Raw genomic sequence first — 22,302 nt, 5'->3', positions numbered from 1 at the left:
TGCACGATCTGTAGATTTATCTATATCCTCTTGTCTAGCAATACCTAGGCTCTTCCTGAATCAACTACTACTCGTTGGCCCATTCTCATATCTATATTCTACATAATCTAGCTAGGGTTGTTTCCTTTGTCTTAACTTACCTCTCGCACTGCTCCTAATGTATTAAGTGCCCATTTACACTTATTGATTAATAACATCCTAGCCAAGAATCCTTACTGCCTCTCCCCCACATCGTGCTTGCATAGTGTTTTGGACTCGTAGTATATATGTATGATCTGAATAAATTCAATCTCACTCCTTTCGCCTTTTTACCGCATTCTCCTTTTACTATTACGTAGTTACTTGAACCACTTAACTCCGACTAAATACCATATCACCTCATCCTAACCCTTTAAGGGAGTACTAACATTTAATGCTATGAAGATTCACCTACACATATTTTACCTCTTCATATTCGGCGTCTTTTCACGTCTTCACTAACTCTTACTCTCCCTGCGGTAGCCCTTCTCTACTAGGGATAACTAAATTTTTTACGTGCAAGGGTGACACCTAGTGTAACTAGTACACCTAGTTACTTAAGCTTAACTCTGCTCATAGTTCCTTCTTTAGGGAATCGTCCTCCTAAATGACCTTTAAAAGTTATTCTTCTGGTATCCATTTTATTATTGCTGGAATGCGATATTTGAAGTTCTTTTGATGTCGACTATTATCACATCATTCGATCCCTAATTGATGTTCAGTTTATTTGTTCACTAGCCCATGCTGATTTCTCTTACACCGGGGGTCTAAATTTTTGTTCTAGTAATCACGTTGGACTCACCAACTCATTTCTCGAAAAAATGATATGACTTTGGCCTATACTCTTTTATTATCTCAAGGCCTGTCACATCTCGTCTTTTCCTTCACTTGACTATAAACTCGGTCATCATATCATATTTTGATTTACCGTTATCACCGATTTATCACATCTTACTCATAATACTTTATTTACTCTCTTCTTATTTTCTTGCTAATATTTTCGTCTATTACCTTACTTTAAAAACTTCAACAAAACCTTCTTTCGCTTTTAGATCCCCTTACTCTATCCACTGGCTATTCCAGTCGCCTAGATTCTCTCTTTACTAGGGACGGGAGCCATATAAAGGTAAATATTTATCCCTTCTAGGATTCCACTGCCTTTCTTCTGAACATTCTAGTATTCATATCTAAATGCAATATTCTAGAGTGCACCATCGGGGTGTCTCAAACGGAGAACTATTAACACATTTTCAATATCCTTCGAAAAGGCTAGGTAATGCTAATAATGCATCCACCATTTTCGGTTACTTTAAGCCCAGCTGGTCATTATATCCCCTCCTTCTCTTAAACAATATCTGTTAGCTCCCACAGGGCATAACTATGATGGGTGTGGCCAATTGTACATACTTCCGTTACTGTTGACGGTAATTAAAATACTTATATTTCTCTGACTGAATTTTAAATACTGATAATCTTCACTAACTGGGTACCTCGTATCCTTCTCCACCTTGCTTCTTTTACTTATTGAAACTTGTGTCTACCTTCTAATTCTCTCATTTTTTTATCACATGGATGGATAAATATTCATGCCTTAGGGATCCTTACTAAGAAGCTTAAACTTCTTAGTACACACATGATCTGCTGAAGACCTCACATTTACTCATCATAAACATGATGCAAAATCGAGTTCTTCTTACTCACCTCTTCTACAACAACATTTAATCTCTTACTAACTATCTTTCTATATGTAGGTATCGTTGTATTACGAATAAAATAAAAGTTGGGAGTTTGAATCTTACAACTGAGCTCTACCACACGATCTAGAGTAAGAAGAAAGAGTGACAATCCTAAGAAGAAAAAGTGACAGTCCTAAATGTCTTATAGCCTCCTGCTTATAAGTGTGGTGCTTAACACACCCATAAACAATTCTCTACAAGACACGACTTGTAGACCCCTAAGATAGAATTGCTCTGATACCATGGTTGTAACGCCCAAACCTGAAGAGGCGTGGCCGACACCTGGTTCCATACTCTGCCCCAGCGTACCACTCTGTAACTGTGAACTCTGGAGGGATAACCCTCAACATAGGCCGATGAGGCCATATTCTGAATAATCTAAAAATAACGTCTACAACCAGTAGTACCAAACTAAACATATACATAAGGCTGGTAAAACCACAATACTGATATAAAAAATGTACAAGACTCATCTACAAGCCTCTAGGGATAACTGAACTGTATTATGGCCGGGACAGGGCCTCGACCTACCTATCAAACCTGTATATATAAAATGGACTCTGAGGTATAGACCTGGTAACTCCGAGGAAGTTGAGCTTACCAACTAAGCTGATGTTTGACTTTGTCTACTGGGAAGGTCTATACAACTGTCTATCAGGACCTGCAGTCATGAAATGCAGTGTCCCCAGCAAAAGGGACATCAGTAAGAAATAATATATCGATTATGTAAGGCAATTGAATAACTGAAAGCTGAAACTGAACTGATAATATAATAATTTAAAGTACCTACGAGTCCAATATAATTGAAGATATGATTACCTATTGATACTGGCTCATCTCTCTCAATATAGTAAGTAAAATAGTTGCCCGGTCCTATAAGGCTCGGTATGTGTAACTTCTCTACCATAGTAGGCTCGCTCATAGGCGCTCGACCATAGTAGGCTTGGTATATAACTTACCATCTGATCAAATGTTGCTCAATAGGGGCCTGCCCATCAATTAGAGCTCGATGGTGGTGAAAATATTGTAATACTGTATATATATAGACTCTCTGCTCTCTTGGATGAAAGAAGACAAAACTAAACTGAATATAATGTCCTAATAAGGGAGAATACTATAGCTTGTGAGAGTAGGATAATATACATAAATTCAGGAATAAGAACTTCTCTTTATGCCTCGTTATCAAACACATGTAGTTACGGGACCATGCTAAAATGAAGGAAAGGTTTAGTCTTAACATACCTTAACTACGTTGAGTCCTTAATACCTTCCAAGTAATTCTTCAAACAACTCAACTCAATCTATCACAACATAAGGAGATTTAAAATCAGTGTTGAGTAAAGGCTAAGTCTGCAACTTAAAGTAGTAACTCGTTTATGTTAATTTGGGCAGCATCTCCCCTGTAACAAGGCCCTCCTCCAATGCCATATACAAAAAGCAACAATAACACAACAATAACAACATATATGCATCATTTTTCAACCTTTATCTCTATCACAATATACGACAAAACAGCCCACACACCCTAATCACTTAATTCATAAAACGACAATCAAAGTATTGTCAAACAACCTAAAATGTAATGAAGAACAACCAGCCCATCATTTTGTCATTATATGGTTTTTCTCCACACCTTTACTCCTCCAAAACTCCATAAAATATCAGCATAATGGGCCAACACGAGTGGACTACAAAATAGTCCCTTAAAAGTGAAATAAATAAAACTCATGGCTTCCGATCACTGTCCCATGAGTTCTAACTATTAGGAAATGAATTTATCAACTTTCCTTGACATTTAAAAGCTTAAATACAGAAAGTAGACGTTTTCTTAACTATAAAGTACCTTCCAAAACTCAATCTACAAAGAAAAAGAGAGACGAGACAGTGATACTTACGTCGTAGGGATCGTTGTAATGTTATCGCTTCTTCATTTCATACTCGAGATATTAATATTCTTTGGAAACCTTGTAGAGAGCTTAAGGGTAAGTTATTTGGGGGTTCTCTGGTCGTGTTCTATGATAAATGAGGAGAAAGATGATTTAAAACCCTATATACAACAACTTTTCGGAGGTCAAAGAGGTGTTTGCTTGGCACCCTAGCATTGGCCCTTCTTCCAACACTTATATCTTTTTATCGGTATGTCGTATAAACCAATGTTTAAGCACTAGAAAATACATTCCAAGACCTTCAATTTTGTATATAATATGTCCCAAAAAGACCTCATATAACACACGAAATGTATTACTCAAAATCTTTAGTGACACATCTACTTGTCACCTATGCAGTCTGTGCAGTTTCTCTAAACTTAAAATATCTCTCTACTCCTATGTCATATGGACGAACGGTTTAATGCATTAGAAACTAGACTCATAGAACTTCAATTTGGTAGGTAGATAATCCCCTATTCCAAATATATTGGGAGAAAAGCTCAGCTATATTTGACCTAAGTTTCAATATTTATGAATGTAACACACGTCTATCATACGACTAAAATAACTCATAACATAATCTCCTTATAATTTAAGCACCCTATTATCGCCCCAAAAGTGCATGTTATAACATTGCCAACTTGTCGACTTTCGACAAAACTTATTTTCTTCAATTGTTTTAGCTTCTAAGCCTTCCAACCCTCTTGGTACTTGGTATTCATGATCTTAAATATTTGTAACCTCCATGGTAACATGATTAACTCACTTTATGTGCTTTCAAAGATGATCTCATTTTTGGTCATACATCAATTGACTTATAACGTACTCTCACATACAAAAACATGGGGTGTAGCAATTTTATATAAATTAGAACTTTTTAAACAACCCTCCTAACTCATCACACCAAGAATATTTAAAATAGACTAAGCACAATAGTGTAAAATCTTTGCCTCAAGATTTGACTCATAAGTACCACGCATTATTCCCACACCCTCACTTACTCTAACATAGAGGTCAACACCATTACCTTTCCTTTGTGAATTAAGTGCCCTCACACAACAATAGAGAGTAGTTCTAGATAGAATAAAAGTTAAGAACAATTAGGAACTCAAGATAGAAAGAATTTACTCACTCTCAGAAACAACATTCATATGCCACAAAGATGCACCATAGGCTTGCTCGTAGTGTACTATTCTACTAATTGAGCTCATTCAATCAAGGATCAAGTAGGACTTTAATTGGTTGTAATGTAGGCTGCGGGAGGTAGGATACATTTAGATATAAGAGTGACTAAAGCACTTTAATACATATAATTTACCGTTCGAAACTACACACTTATGTTAAACCATAACTCCACCTTTACATCAATATACATCAACTCCCTACTTCTTTAAGAACAATTAAATTAAGAGTTACCACTTATCAATGAATATTATTCACAACAAAACAATTATTGTTTTTTCTTTTTCAATTCAAGTGACTCTTACTTTTCAATACATTGCACCTTTCTCCTTTTTTCAATAGTTCCACTCAAAAGCCAAACTAACAACCCCACACTTCAACTTTTATAAAGTTCATAACAAATTCAAGTGGTCATGAGAGGTACAAGGTTCAAATAAGTGGTCAATTCAAACAAATGGGTAATTCTTGTAATGTGGTTCCCAAAGAAACATGATTACTGACTCAAAGGGGTTAACTAAGATAAATAACACGTAGGCGGGTAAACACATATATCTAGTTCAACAAAGAAATTCCTATATCACTTCCAAGACTGAATAAAACTACTATTTCTCTTTGCAAACACACGGGGAAAGTTCTAGACATCAAATGTAATGCACAGAATACATGAAACCTCACACACACATGGCACATAACTCACTCAGGATTGAACTCATCAAGAAATTCTAGTCAAAGAAGTCAAACAAAGTCATTATCATACAAATTAAGGTACTTATACAATAGTCAAAAATTAAGCCTAAGTGCCACAACTAAAGCACTCACTATTCTCAAGCATAAAAAATGTTAAGATATATTGCCTTCAATTAAAATCATAGCATAAGGTTTTTTACTCCTAAAAAAAATAAAAACTAACTACACCTGGTTCAAACAAAACCCTTGGTAAAGAACCGCGACACAAAGAAAAACCGTAGGGGGGGGGGTATTGCTTCACTACCCACAAAAGAAAACCTTTTTGTCTTTTTCCTTCAACTTTAATCCCTCAAGAAATATGTCAATGACATCTATCTCTAACTACTATAACGAACAAAAAAAACTTAAACTAATATACATACATACATACATACAACATATCCCTCACCCTACACTTTAAGTTGTGGCATATCCCATGACACACAATTAAAAAATATAAGGTAAATGAAACTTCCCTGAATATCTAGTGGGGGTGTCGGGCTCCCTTCCTCACCCTCGAACTAATGCACACATCCATGTTGACAACTTCTTCTAAGCTTTCTTCACCTTCCACTCAACACTTGCAGCTAGTTTCTCCTTTTTCACCTCCATTGCTACATTCATCTCAAACGTCATAGTCTTCTCACCCACCCTAAGCATGAGTTTTATCTCATGTATATCTAAGATGGCCCTACCAATTTTTAAGAATAGTCTTCCTAGGATGAGGGGAACCTCCTTGTTTATTTCCATCTTCACCACTATAAAATCTACCGAAAAGACGAACTTATCTACACGAACAAAAATATCTTCCACTATCCCTCGGGTATCAGATTCGTTTAGTCTGTTAGCTGCAAAGATATTGTTACTGACCTTATCTCACCAATCTCATTCTCTAGTTTCCTGTAAATATACAAGGGCATTAAGTTAATTGTGGCACCAGAACTACACAAAGATTTATCAAAATTAATAGTGCCTAAAGAGCAAGATATAATAAAACTCCCTGGATCTCCACACTTTTGTGGGAGTTTATTTTGTAATATCGCGTTGCAATGCTATGTGAGCTTGACCACTGAGGTCTCTTCAATTTTCCTCTTCTTGTAAGGATCTATTTCAACAATTTAACATACGCATGCACCTGTAAGAGCATTTTAGTAAATGGTAAGTTTACACGAACCTGTTTCAGCACATCTAGAAATCTCTCAAACTGCTTGTCCAACTTTTCTCTATTTTGTTTTTGGGGGAAAGGTAGAGCAGACATATATACTTGCTCTCCTCAGGTTCCTCCATTCTCAAATTTTCATCCTTCTTTTTCTTCTCTGCTTTCATCTGGCCATTCTTCTTTTTATCAGCATCACTTTTTATTTGCTCCCCACTTTCTGTTTCTAGTCTCACCTCTTTTTTGATTGGGGTGAGATTTTTCAACACTTTTCCACTTCTCAAAGTTACATCATTGACTGTTTACTTGGGATTTCTTTCAGTATAAACGGGGAGAGTTCCTGGAATCCTCTCAGGTAATAGAGTGGCAAGTTTCCCAACCTGTCGTTCTAGGTTTCGATAACCCGTGCCCAGTTCTTTGATAGTTGAACTATGTTTCAAGCCTCTCATCTAACTTTATAATGAAGGCCTTCATGATATCTTCAATGCCAGACTGAACATGCTTTTGAGGCTGATATTGCTGCCTCTGCTGATTCACATAACCAGGAGCTCATTGTCCTTGGGGTTGTTTTGTTGCCATGCATTCGTAGTACCCCTAGGAGAACTCCATAAAAAATGAGGTACCTCTGACCCAGTGCATTATAATTTCCTACAACATTTACTTACTTAGCTGAGGCTAACACTCATGAGTAGGGTGTCCTTTTCCACATATATCACACACGGCGTAACGCTCATTTTGAATTGAGGCTAAGGTCAGATTTTGTATTTTTTTGGCCATAACATCAAGCTATACCTGCACAGATGTATTAGCATCAGCTTGGTGAACACCAGTTGATCTTCATCTTTCAGCACTCTAAGAGGGCCACTAATTAGTATCTTCAGATAACTCATCAAGAATTGTAACTATATCCTCTAGAGTTTTCTTCGTCAAAGGACCTCCAACTGTATTACTCAATGTTATACGTGATGCCGGTGTCAATCCTTCCCAAAAGTCCTGGAGTTGCATCCAGAATTTAATTCCGCTATGTTGACACTTTCTAAATATCTCCTTAAACCTCTTCCATGCTTCAATAATAGTTTCAGTCTCTTTATGGTAGAAGTTATGGATTTCTCTTCTAAACTTGCCCGTCTTAGCTGAGGAGAAATATTTATCAAGGAATTTTCTGGTCATCTCCTCCCAAGTTCTAATCGATCCACCGGGCAAACTTCGAAGACACTCCTTCGCATTATCTTTAAGTTAAAAGGGGAATTCTCTAAAGTACACTGCATTTTATGACGTCCCATTGTATTGAAAGGTGTTCATAATCTCTTCAAAGTCCATTAGATATGTGTTTGGACTTTCATTTGGCTTCCCTCTGAAGACACAACAATTCTGAAGGGTCTGAAGCAACCCTTGCTTCAACTCAAAATTTTGCTGATATTGGAGGTGGTCTAACACCGGATAATCCTTGATTATATACTAGTCTAGCATAATCTCCAAGTGGTCTTCCAAGCCTGGAAGCTATATTTCTGAACTGGTTTGCAACCAAGGTTTGATGTTGATTAAGTCTGTGACCCCTCTCTTCTGTTGATGTTGATGTTGGTTTGCATAGATATTCTGTGCATCTCTAATAGCTGCTTCCTCAGCATCCCGTGCAGGTTTTTCTCGGAGTTGGGCTGCCTCTCTTGCAGCTAAATCTACATTATCATCAACATTTCTAGTCATAGTTTCTTGGGTTGAGGATTTTCCAACCTTCTCTAACTTCTCGGTGAGATCTCTTTCCTTCCTCAATTTTCGTAGTTTTTTTTCTAACTCTGGCTCGTATGGTAGAAATTCTTTCACAAAAGCTCGAGTCATGCACCAATCTTAACCTGTAACCCGCGCACAACAAAAGAACACCAAACATAAAAAGGGAAAAATAAAAATAATAAGAAAAAATTCCTGAATTAGCACTACAAACTATTTCGAACACTATTGATTGCAATCCCTGGCAATGATGTTACGCCTCACAATATAACGTCGATATTACGTCCTGTAGTATTATATTACGATGATGTTACGTTTTGCAGTATTATATTACGATGATGTTACGCCTTGCCATATTACATTACGATAATGTTACACTTTGCAGTATTAAATTATGACAATGTTGCACCCTATAGTATTGTATGTTGAGTTTGTCGTAAGGTAATTGACATCAGTCCAAGGAAAGATAATTCGGAGGGTTGCGCCCCCCCTTTTTTCCCTTTTGATGGGGAAATCCGGGTTTCGACATTCAAGGGGGGAACAACTCGTTTCCTTTTGAGAATTTGGTATTTGAAGAGTCGCCACCTAACAGGTTATGGTGCGTTAGGGCACCTATAGCAATTAACTCATGTAAATAGTTTGCTTTACCAGTGATTAGGGTACGGGCTAGAAATAACCTTGAGGGGTAGGTGTTAGGCACCCCTCGCGGTCCATAACGGTTGGTCCCGACCGAACATAAACTATGTTAATTAGTCATTTTAACAAGTAAACAATTTCAACACATATTTGCAAATAAAGGCATGTTTTCACATTCTAAGTACATGTATGATTCAAGTAATAAAAGTAAAAGAGAATTTTGAACAACTTACACATGCATATGTAAAGAAAAGGGAATTTATAAAACTTAAACACATATGGAATTGGGAAAGGGAGTCCTAGGTTGATTAGCCTACAGGATCATACCCATGCAATGCCCGGTAATCACTCCTCAATGAGGAGTTGCACATGACATTAGCACGCAATCATCATATCCTTTTACTACACATTACCCTCCCTTTAGTGGTTATATAAGCGAGTTTCATTTACGACCTCTAAGCGTGCTGCTGCCCATCCCTTCCTTATGGTCCTGGAGGAATTTGGGGCCTCTAAATCTGGACAGTTCTTGACAGCCTAAAGTTTATAAAAGGTAAAAATCTAGGCAACAAGAAAATAACATATAGGACAAGCAAATAAGGACAAGCGGTTCGAAGGCTCACATTTACCTCCGCATGTATATAGGCAAACAAACAACACGTCTAAATCACAAGTTTTGAAGAAAGCTTAGAGATCCTAAGAACATGGTATCTAGATGAATGTTACAGGTTCAGGATATGCATAAGGAAAGTGGCAGAATACTAACCAGTTTGCCTACTGGTTTTATAGCTTGTTAAACCTGGATAATTTCACATATAAACAGAACTGGTTTCAAAGTTTTTTAATGCCCTAAGGCTTGCCTAAGTGCGTATATGCAGTCACAATTCTGAGGAGACATTTTTGAAGTCTTTTATCTTATAGTCATGCTTTATAATGATATTACATAACGCAGCGTTGAGGACTATTAAAGAAACGAGTAGAATAATTAATTAAACTGATTTAGAAACTATATGCGTGAGTTAAAATTAAACTGATTTTAGGTCCTATAGGCATGATTTCTATAATTAAAGCCGATTTTAGATCCTATAGGCATGATCTCTATAGAGACAGATTTGAACATATGGTGTAACGAAAACTGAACCTCAGTTATTTTATTCCCTATAGGCATTGCATCTAATCATGTAAAATAGAGCATGCAAAACTCATTTCAACCAAAGCAGACCATATAAGCAGGTTATGTACATTTCAATCAAAGCAAACCCCATAGGCATGTCATCTAACAAACATATTTGAATCAAAATGAACCCTACATGCATGTTATCTACCCAACTTTACCCACAGTATACAACTACCCTCCCTTTTCACTAGTGACCCCAATATCTGTTGAGAATTAATTATTATAAACCAATGATTAAATAAAATTACATAAATAGAATAAAAATTAAGTTGTAGGGAGTCTGAAGTAGGCCCAAAGCAAATCCTGGTGTACCAAGCCTTCACTAGTCTCAATTGCCAAAGATTTCATAGCCCAATTCATGTCTAGGTGTGTTAGAGTTCTCTAAGGACCTCAAGAATCCCGAGCAGTGTTCACACCCAGACCTTCCTCAAATAAGGATAGATTTATGTGCAGTATGGAAGTGTCAGCCCTGATATGACAGCGTTCAGAGAGATATCAGATACCTTTAAGCACTACACATACTAGAGGGGCAGAACTTAATAACCTAAGAATAAGTGAGAGTGATTGACAGGGTTTAAAAGAGTTTGGTAAACAGTACAAAGAAGGGTCTTAGGAGTGAAAAGACTTTTTGAAAACCAGTACTATCTTGGTAAACATTAGTTGGAAAGGCATGAAAACATTTTGAAATCAGAACACAAGTTACATAACAAACAACTTTAGAAAACACTTTGGCAAACAGATTCCACACAAGGAGAGAGGGGTTGGGGACACATAAAATACACCTCAGTGATAGTGGAGCATATAAACAACAAGGTACATAGAATTCTCTTGGGGTTCTCAGCTAAGGTAGGTCATTGAGACATGAAGCAAATATCACAGCAGGAACATGTTGAGGGCACATAATCAACATAACTAAAGTTGTATTGGAGAGACTAGATAACTTAGTAGGAGTAAGGCAGAACAAGCAAGAAGTTAAATGGACATGCTAGGCAAGTATTAAACAGTGTAGACATACTAATCACACACAAATTTTAGGAATGCTAGATAAGTAGTAGTCAGGCAAACATGCTAATCATTTATGGAATAAGACAGTGTAAGACATGCTAAACAAAATAGTAAATAGGCAAGTAAAGTGGAGACATGCTAATCACCTATTTGATCAAGGCAGTGTTTAGGCATGTTAGATAAACAGTAGACAGGCAAATAAGTTGAAACATGCTAATCAGGTATTAAACATATTAGGCATGCTAGATAAGTAGTAAACAGAAGTAGGAATGAACTCAGGACTGATGAACTAAGGCAGCAATAAATACATAAGTTTAGATTCTTGAAAATTAATCATAAGCATACCTGTTAGAGAAAGAAAACACAAGATGTAAGACAGGTGTTGTGCAATTTCCAGCCTTGGATTGCAGCCGGCTAGACTAACAAAGATCACAAGTAACAGAGAGAGCAAAGAGCTTTTTAGAGTGTAAAAGTAGTGGTTTATGAACTAATGTTTGTGTCTCAGAAGTTAAAATAAAGAGAGTTTATATAGTAGTTCAATAATAGAGCAAATAAGGTAAAATAATCAATAATGAGCAATTAAGGGATTTCAGAATCAGTCACACAAAGATTCAGAATATTCTTATCCTTTAATTAAGGAAAATTAGCCAACGGTAATGGCATGAACTAATTATGGCAAGATGTTCAATCAGACTGAGTAAAGAAGTAAGAGTCACAGGCCTTATTAAGGAAAGGAGTTCAAATCAAACCAAAAATAAAGAACTTCGGAATAAAATAGTCAAGGGTTTAATTAAGGAAAAAATCATGTAAAGAATCAGTAAATATACAGTGGTCAAATAAGGCAAGAACGATTAGTAAGGTCATAAACATGGAAACAACCAAGAATCATGCACACGAATTTTAACGGAGCAAATCACTCAACAATTTTGGAAAGAACGTATCAATTCCTATAAGCAAATAGGTTTAGTAAAGCTTTTAGGAACATAGAGAAATTAGACGAAAAATAATTCGAAACTCTAATTTGAAAATACTTAAAGAAGAAAAACATGAAAGCATGTCAACAGACAGAGATTTGAACAAACAGAAATCATAGAAACCAAAACTTGAAGTATCGTAGTGTTTTAGAAAAACGGTTAGTAGCAGAGGAGTAACAGAACCTAAAAGAATAGCCATGGAAGTTTGAAAATACTTCAGATACCCAAAGGTTCGACCAACAAACAATAAGGAATCAAACCCTAATATAACAAAAATGTTCAGAAATCGTTTAACCAGTAAAGAAATAAGGGAAATTTTAGGAAAATCAACAATGAACTCAGGATCGCTCAAAATCTATGAAGATCTGAATCAATTCAAGTCCAAACATTAGGTTTCTTGAAGAAAGGAGAAAGGGTAAAGAGAATCCGGCCTTTGAATCAAGGATTTTAACTGTGAGACTTTGATAGAAATTATCCACGGACCATAAACGGACTTTTGAAGAGCTTAAAATAAAATCTGGACAAGATCTCTTCAAAGTCCTTCCACGAAATCACATAATCGAGCGACCAAGAGAGATAGGAGACAAGTAGAGGCCTCGTATAGCCATGGGAAGCCATAGATCAGACAAGGATCAAAGGGATTAGGGCTGGTTTTGGGTGGCGACAACTAGGGTTAGGTTTAGGTCTTAGAGAAAACGAAAAGGAGAGGGTTTTAGGGCAGTTGTTTGGTGAGAATGGCCAGGTTTGGGGGGGGGGGTCGTTTGGAACTAAAAAAGGAAAGGGGTAATGGTTGTCATTGATCTCTGTGATCAATGGCCAAGAATGAAAGGATTTGGGGCCGGGTTGGACATTATAGGTTTGGGCTGGGTAGATTTAGGCTGGTTTAATTGAATTGGGGTTCAAATTGGGGTAGGTAATTAGGCTAAATCTGAAAATAAGAGGGCCATTTGTTAAATACCTTATTTAATTGATAAAATAATTTTTAAAAATAACTAATATGCTATTAAAATGATTTTCATGCTTGAAAATATTTTAAAATAATTACTTAATATTTTAAAAATATCAAAGGCTATTTTTTGGGAAAATAATATAATAATGTACGCATAAGCTATAATTACAAAGTAATTACAATTGCAACCTAAAAATACAACTGTGGATATTTGTGCAATAATTAAAACTTAGTACAAATGAAAATGATAAAACCAAGCCACAAAATTATTATAAAAATATCAATCAATAATTTTTTTATAAAATAAATTCTAGGATAAATTAATAAAAATATTTTAAAAATGCAGAAGTTATATGAAAAATACTAATTGATGCCCAGGAATAGTTTTAAAAATATTATGGGAAAAATGGGTATCAATAGCTTCCCCTCTTTACCCGGGAAGGATGAAAGAGTTTTCGGGTAAAGAAATGATGGCCAATTTTGATAGGATGAGATGTTTTGAAAGATAGAGGCCGGTCTTTGGTCTTTGTGCTGCCTACATATCCAAGGTCTTACAGGAATTAGGCCATGTGTAGTTCTAGATTCATTACAAGAACGGACATGAGATTTTGGAATGGACGCAATAGTGGTTATGGTGAATGGTCCAGGTTTGAGATAGTTGAGGGAAATGGAGCGAGGTCGCTCCTGCTAGGATAAGGGTTGCTTACTGGTCACCTACAGATAAAGAGATGCTAAAAACATGAATTTGTGCAAAAATTTAAACGTGATGCAGATTCCCTTTGGACCATGAAAGTTGTCTTCGGACGGTTAAGGATGACGTCATTAGACCATGATGTCCTGGGCCATGAATTGTTCGGTAGGGGATTTACAGGCCATGAAATGGTGTTCTCGGGCCATGAGGATGGTGCCTCCGAACCATGACGCCTTTGAATAATGATATGCAAATTTGAGAGATCCTCAGGTCATGGCATGGTGTCTTCCGGCTGTAAGGATGATGCCTCCTAGACTATGACACCTCTGGATAGGTTGGCAATATTTCAGCCCGTGAGATGCAATAATATAATGTTAATAAGACAAGGCTTAGTCTTGTTAAATGAAGGGCAGAGCTTAGCCTAATTGAAAAGCAAACAGACAGCACCGGAATAGAGCAATATTTGTGCAAGGAGGGACAATGCTTAGTCCCATGCAAATGTGGAGGAAGGGATTAGCCTCATGCAAGTATGGAGGCAGGGATTAGCCTCATGCATATATGGAGGTAGGGATTAGCCTTATGCAAGTATGGAGGCAGGGATTAGCCTCATGCAAGTATGGAGGTAGGGATTAGCTTCATGCAGATATGGATTCAGGGATTAGCTTCATGCAGATATGGAGGCAGGGATTAGCCTCATGCAAGTATGGAGGCAGGGATAAGCCTCATGCAAGTATGGAGGCATGGATTAGCCTCATGCAAGTATGGAGGCATGGATTATCCTCATGCAAGTATGCAGGTAGGGATTAGCCTTATGCAAGTATGGAGGCAAAGATTAGCCTCATGCAAGTATGCGGAACATGGCTTAGTCCCATGCAAAGAGTGAGAAGAAAACAAGAGTAGTATATTTCTTATATGGAGATATATTCGGTGTTTGGTTGCCCGATTGATAGTGATCTTTTCACGTGTGTAGATGTTTGGGAATGTTGTCGCTATATCAGATGTGCCTGCATTCAAAGAAAAATTGTATGTTTGTGAGGGGGGGGGATGGTTCATTCCTTTGTCCGCTGGCCTTGATTCGTTCCGTTCTGGAGGCTCGTTTGAGTTTTCCTGGGTAACACCTGACTATACAAAAATAGAGTTTGCGAAAATATGCAATTATTGATAAAAAATAGAGTTATTTTTAAATATCTAGTAATTTTGGATGAACTAGTGACTGTAACACATTTTAGAGACATTGTAACTTTCTCGTGTTAGAATTTTGAGGGTCCTCCTCAAAATTCTTCCCTAGTTTAGTAGATGATCCTTCGGCCGTTTGCGGGTAAAGAGACGTGTTCATCCTTCTTCGGAATTTTGAGAATCCTTCTCAAAATTTTGCCCCGGTTTCTTAACCAATTTCTGAGTTTCTCGCATGTGATGGCGTCGGCTGGACTTGCTCCAGAATTTGAGGGTCCTCTTCAAAATTCTGCCCTAGTTTCTGATCTTGGGGAAAAATGGAAATTTTATTATGTATGACCAAACCCACATGGCTGTCTACGTATCCCCTCTTAAACGGGAATCAAGTCAAGGGCAGTTCAATTATATCAGATGAGGAAATGTAAATAGTCTAAGCATAGTATCTCTTGATTGCATCTGAATTGATTGGTTTTAACGAGATTTCTCCATCCATTTCTGTGAGTATGAGTGCTCCTCCTGTTAGCACCCCATGGACCATGTAAGGACCTTACAAGTTGGGAGAGAATTTCCCTTTGGCTTCATCTTGATGTGGGAAGAACTTCTTCAATACCAGCTGTCCTGGTGCAAATTGCCTTGGTTTGACCCTTTTGTTGAAATCTCTAGACATTCTGTTCTGGTAAAGCTGACCGTGACATACTGGTTTCATCCTTTTTCCATCTATAAGGGCCAATTGTTCATAGCTGCTCCTTATCCATTCTGCATCGCTGAGTTCAGCTTCATGTGTGATTCTTAAAGAAGGAATCTCTACCTCAGCTGGGATGACTGCTTCGGTACCATAAACCAACATGTAAGGAGTTGCCCCAGTTGATGTGCGAACTGTAGTGCGGTATCCCGACAGAGAAAAGGTAGCTTCTCGTGCCATTGTTTGTGGTTTTCTACCATAGTCCTTAATATCTTCTAGATGTTTTTGTTGGCAGCTTCTACGACTCCATTCCTTTGAGGTCTATAGGTTGTGGAATTCTTGTGCTTGATTTTGAAAGTTTCACACATGGTTTTCATCATATAACTGTTGATATTGGCTATATTATTCGTGACAATAGACTTGGGAACTCTGAATCGGCAAACAATACGATCTTCGACAAAGTCTACGATAACTTTCTTGGTTACAGCTTTGCAAGATGCAACCTCCACCCATTTTGTGAAATAATCAATGGCTACCACAATAAATCTATGCTCGTTTGAAGCAATGGGCTCAATCGGACCAATGACATCCATTCCCCAGGCGGTGAATGGCCAAGGTGAGCTCGTTGCATTGAGCTCATTTGGTGGCACTTTTATCATATCGGCGTGCACCTGACATTAGTAGCATTTGCGGACATATTAGACGCAATGTGTGTCCATGGTCATCAAAAAGTAACAGGCCCTAAGTATCTTCTTAACCAAGACAAAACCATTCATGTGCGGGCCGCAGGTCCCAGCATGTATATCCTCAAGTAGTTTAGAAGCTTCTTTTGCGTAGACACATCTTAGCAATCCCAAATCAGGAGTTATTCTATACAAATTTCCTTTGTTGTGGAAGAAATGATTAGACAATGTCCGGAATGTGCGTTTTTGAGTGTAGTTTGCATGCTCCGAATATTCTCCTTTCGCCAAATACTCCTTGAAGTCATGGAACCAAGGTTTTCCATCTGTTTCTTCTTCAACATGGGCACAATAAGCCGGTCGATTATGGATTCTCACTGGGATGGGATCAATGAAATTCTTATCTGGATGTTGTATCATGGATGACAAAGTTGCCAAAGCATCGGCAAACTCATTCTAAATTTCGGGCATATACTGGAACTCTATCTTCGTGAACCTCTTTCTCAATTGCTATACATTGTGTAGATATGTCAATATCTTTGAATTTGTGGTGGCCCACTCTCCTGGTACATGGTGCGCAAGCAAATCTGAATCATCGATTACCAGCAGCTCCCAAACATTCATGTCGATTGCCATGTTGAGTCATGGTATGCAGGCTTCATACTCTACCATGTTGTTGGTGTAGGGAAATCTAAGTTTAGTAGATACCAGATAATGTTGACCTGTTTCTGATACCAAAACTGCTCCAATGCACACTCCTTTGAAATTTGCATCTCCGTCGAAGAACATCCTCTAACCGTCGTATGCTTCGGTAATGTCCTCTCCTATGAATGACACCTCTTCGTTAGGAAAATATGTTTTCAAGGGTTTGTATTCTCCTCCCACTAGATTTTCAGCAAGATGATCTGCCAATGCTTGCCCTTTGACTGCCTTTTGAGTTACGTAGACGATATTGAACTCACTCAGCAATATCTGCCACTTAGCTAACTTCCCAGTTGGTATGGGTTTCTGAAATATGTACTTCAAAGGGTCCATCATAGATATGAGGTATGTGGTATAGGCACAGAAGTAATGCCTCAACTTCTAGGCCGTCCAGGTCAAAGCACAGCAAGTGCGTTCCAGTAGAGAGTACCATGCTTTGTAAGGTGTGAACTTCTTACTCAAGTAATATATTGCTTGCTCCTTTCTTCCTATCTCGTCTTATTATTCCAGAACACATCCGAAGGCTCCATCCAATACAGATGGCCACCCCAGCTCTGGCACGACCAAAACTGATGGTGTGGACAGGTACACCTTGATTTTGTCGAAAGCTTTCTAACAATCCTTGGTCCAGCTTGTTTCAGCATCTTTCCTCACCATCTTGAAGATGGGTTCACATATGACTGTGAACTGTGCTATGAAGCGACCGATATAGTTGAGATATCCTAGGAAGCTCATCACGTCCTTTTTGCTCCTAGGTGGCGGTAACACCTGAATAACTTTGAATTTAGACGGATCCAGCTCGATCCCTAGACGACTGACAATGAATCCCAGTAACTTTCCTGCGGGAAACCCGAATTCACACTTTGCGGGGTTCAGTTTCAAGTTGTACATCCTTAATCTATCAAAAAACTTTCTCAAGTCCGATATGTGATCCACAACCCTCTTAGATTTGATAATGACGTCGCCCATATACACCTCTATTTCTTTGTGTATCATATCATGGAAGATGGTTGTCATGGCCCTCATGTAAGTAGCCCCAGTATTCTTTAGACCAAATGGCATCATTTTGTAACAGTATAACCCCCGATAAAATCAGTTTTCTCTGCGTCTTCTTCATCCATCCAAATCTGGTGATAACCTGCGAAGCAATCTACAAATGATTGGAGTTCATGCTTGGCGCAATTGTTGATCAGGATGTGTATATTTGGTAGTGGAAAGTAGTCCTTGGGACTTGCTCTGTTTAAATCCCGATAGTCAACACATACTCTGACATTCCCATATTTCTTAGGAACTGGCACAATGTTGGCTAACCAGGTTGGGTACTCAACAACCCTAAGAACTTTGGCTTTGATCTGCTTAGTAACTTCCTCCTTAATTTTCAAGCTCATCTCTGGTTTGAACTTTCTGAGTTTTTGCTTTACTGGCTGACACATAGGATTAGTGAGCAACTTCTGAGCCACTATGGACGTGCTCAGCCCGGTCATGTCATCATATGACCATGCAAAAATGTCCTCATATTCCTTTAGAAAATAGATGTATTCTTCTTTCTCTGTCGGAGATAAGTGAATGTTGATGCGAGTCTCCTTGACGGTCTCGGCTTTTCCCAAATTTACTGCTTCGGTTTCGTCCAGGTTAGACTTAGGCTTATTCTCAAAGTTATCCACCTCCCTGACAACTTCCTCAGGTATCTCATCTTCTTCATACGAATCACTATCCTCATGTTGTGTTACCTCATTACATGTCGCAGTCACCGGTTCATCAGGAAGGGTAACAATAACACTGCTCAAATTCTCCCTGTAGCTCCAATATCTTTTGTTCTAACCTCAAGACTAGATCATTTGGTGCCAGAGTACTCCGAGCATCTGATGTTTCTACATTCTCAGCATTCTCCTTTCGAATACCACTTATGTCGTCCATTTTTTCTTTTCCTTTGCCTTTTGTATTACTTGGAGGAGGAGGTGGTGGGGATCCTCTAGATCTGGTATGATATGTTGATGATGCCAGTATGAGCAAACCAACCTTGGGGGACGGGAATAAAGAATAAGGAAAAACAAAAACGTAAACAAGTGAGTAAGGATCCTGAAATATTTGTAATATTTAAGCACATATTTCGGGAATGTAAATTCGTGTCCTAATTTTGGAACCTCGTTGTGCCTGAGGTAGGCCTAGCGACAACTAAATTTGGAGAAATTTAGTGCCAATAATTGCCTCATTTCATTAATGTAAAAGTAGACAAACCAAAACGAAACTAAATAAGATAATGTTGCTAATGACACTTGGCCTTATTACATTTGAAAGGAAAGCAAGTAAACCTTATCTACTTGGTCCTAGAAGGACCCTCTCCAGACCGGATGCTTTTATCGATCAACTCTCCCAACTCACGCAGGTTCAGCAGTAGGAATGCCCTTTCCAGATGCCCTCCTTCATTTCCTTCAGCATTCTGGCAGTCAGTGACTCTCTTCCTCATCTCCCCTCCAATTCTACGAAGTTGTACTCCAAATATTCCAGCCTCTCACTAGATTTGACAGCTCTTTATTTCCACTCGTTAATCATCTCCATGTCGACCTTATGTTGCGCCATATGCTCAGATTTATACTCTCGAACTCTTCTCCGCAGCTTGTTGTACTTCAACTCTGCTTCGACAACCTCGTCTATAACCCTATTTTCTAGCCCAACCCTTGGCTCAAAGACCCCAACTATGTTGTCCTCCAACCAAGAAGGGTAAAGGTACGAGTGGCCCGCATGATATCGGTCTGGTTCGATAGTATCCTTCTCCACAATTCAAAGTATATATATGTTGTGCTTCATTCTTGTATGTGATGGTGTCACCTTGGAAATCGGCTATGAAGTGACACATCTTAGTGACCCGTGGTATGATATGTCTCCTGCCTACTCGTCCAATAACCATGAAAGGAGCGTAGGGGTATATGCCCCTTAACCCAATCAATACCAAGTGAGGAAAATTTATGGTTCTGATGATAAACTCATCGATAGGGAACCACTCGAACATCCACTAGACCTGATCCTCGGTCAAATTTTCGAAAAGTTGTACCCATCCCACAGTGTTCTCCGGTTGAGCAAATATGTCTGGAATATAGTTCATTCTTTTGGGATAATGGAAGGCTATATGATCATTCCACGGCCTTCGTAGAAATTCCTGAAGGTATTGTCCTTTTTGGAGATGTTCCAACAACCCGACCTGTAACAGCAAGTTGCAACCCTCGAAGAACCTGAACCCTTTCTGACATCGCTCCAAAGCACGGGACATGTCTGCAACGATTGTCGCTCCCCCTTTTTACCTCTGCAGAGAGGAGTCTGGGTTTCGACATTCATAATGTGTAATGACTCATTTCCTTTTGGAAATTGGGTATTTTAAGAGTCGCCACCTAATGATTTAAGGTGCGTTAGGGCACCTATAATGTTTAACTACAACTATGTCTGATAACCATAGATAGGTTAAGGGCTTGAAATTATCCTAAGGGGAAGGTGTTAGGCACACCTCAGGATCCACTAGTGTGGTTCCCGGCCAAACAGTTTTTTGTGAATTTGTGCAATTAGCAGGTAGGAAAATAGGGCTCAAATAATAGGGGATTTAAATGCACAAGTGTTTGAAAAGAAACAATTAATAAAAGCAAGGTTTTGAAAAGAGTTATAATCTAAGCGTACTTATAGAAAATAAAGGAGTGTCCTAGGTTTGCTTGTAATATGGATCACAACAATGCAATACCTGTTATGACACTCCTCAGACGAGGGGATACATGTGGTATTAGCGCATCGGTCATCATATCCATATCTACCCTTTCCCGCCCATTAAGGCGGTTAATGCGAGGGTTGGTCTCGACCTCTATTGTATGTTGTTACCCATCCAATTCCTATCAGTCCCAGAGGAATTTAGGACTCCTATTCCTATAAGAAGGAAGTTCTAGGCAGACCCTCAGGTTTAAATGCAAAAATACTAAAGCGACATACAAAAACATATAAGACTGCAATTAGGGGGGAACATATAAGCAAGTAAAAGGCTCAGTTATACCTCCATAAACAGTGCACAGAGACAACATGACATATACACAGTTAAGGTCTGAATTTAAAGTCCTAAGCAGGGTGTTTAAGTCAGAACCAGATTTTTCACATGATTTAGAAAAGTAGTTCGAATTAGGCCTGCCTACTGGTTGTGACTGTTGATGATTAAACAAAGGCATTTCCAGTTTTATTTAAGTAATTACCCAAGGCTTGCCTAGGTGCAAAGCGAGATGCAACAGTTGTTCCAAGTTAGTAAGACAGTTTGGGGATTATTTTGATTACCTAAAACATGATGTTCTAGTCGTAGAGATCATTGCCAATTTTATTCAGAAAACACAATGTGAAAATTACAAGCTTCTCCTAAATCAGTAATTAACTAGGCGTTTTAAAAATGCAAATAAGATCCTAGAACATGGTATCTAGTATGCACATGCAAATGGAAGGGTTGTTGAAAATAGAATCCCTAAGTCATGCTTTCTAAATGTACACAAGAATTGCAGAATCTTTGAAATAATAGCCTTTTATACCATTATTGCTATTGCCTTAGGAGCAGAATTTCTATGCGATAGATATAAGACATAGATTAATAAATGAGATGTTGAAGTAGACAACACTAGTCCTAAGAACATGATTTCTAATGCATTGTATGAATCCTAAACATGATTTCTCTTGCACAATTTGGAATATAAACCAAATAACATGTTTTTTACCCTTGAACAACTATGGCATGCATATTTCCCATCCCTTTTTACTAGCCACCCCAATACTTGCTTACAAATTATTACTGACCCTGTGATAGAATTACATAAGAAATGCAAAAATAAGAAGTTACAACCATAGGAAGCCTGAACCTGACTTCCTCTCTAAGTTATGTAATAAACCACTTCGAATGTCAATACTGTTCCAAAGCCATTCTCATACTTGGATGTGTCAGAGTTTCCTAAGGACCTCAAGGAATCCCGGGCAGTGCTCACACCCAGATTGCATAACCAAGAGTAAGTGCAGTGTGGAGGAGCCAGCCCTTATGTGTCCTGGTTCAGAGGGAGCTCAAGGGTCCCAAAGCAAGGCTCACGTAAGAGGGGCAGAACCTAATGATCTAAGAGTGCATGTGAGAGTGCTTGACATAGACTCACAGGAGTTTAGTT

General features: G+C 38.3%; 1 non-coding gene across 1 annotated transcript; it reads left to right on the top strand.

The window, feature by feature from the left end:
• The first annotated feature begins 7,761 nt into the window (after window positions 1-7,761).
• LOC138890964 (small nucleolar RNA R71) lies at window positions 7,762-7,868 on the top strand. Its single transcript, XR_011407326.1, has one exon. It is a non-coding gene; the product is annotated as a small nucleolar RNA R71 (small nucleolar RNA).
• Window positions 7,869-22,302: the final 14,434 nt, after the last annotated feature.

This window comes from Nicotiana sylvestris, chromosome 4 (genome assembly GCF_000393655.2).
Source record: "Nicotiana sylvestris chromosome 4, ASM39365v2, whole genome shotgun sequence".
Lineage (NCBI taxonomy): Eukaryota > Viridiplantae > Streptophyta > Magnoliopsida > Solanales > Solanaceae > Nicotiana > Nicotiana sylvestris.
This window is presented reverse-complemented; position numbering and strand designations above follow the sequence as displayed.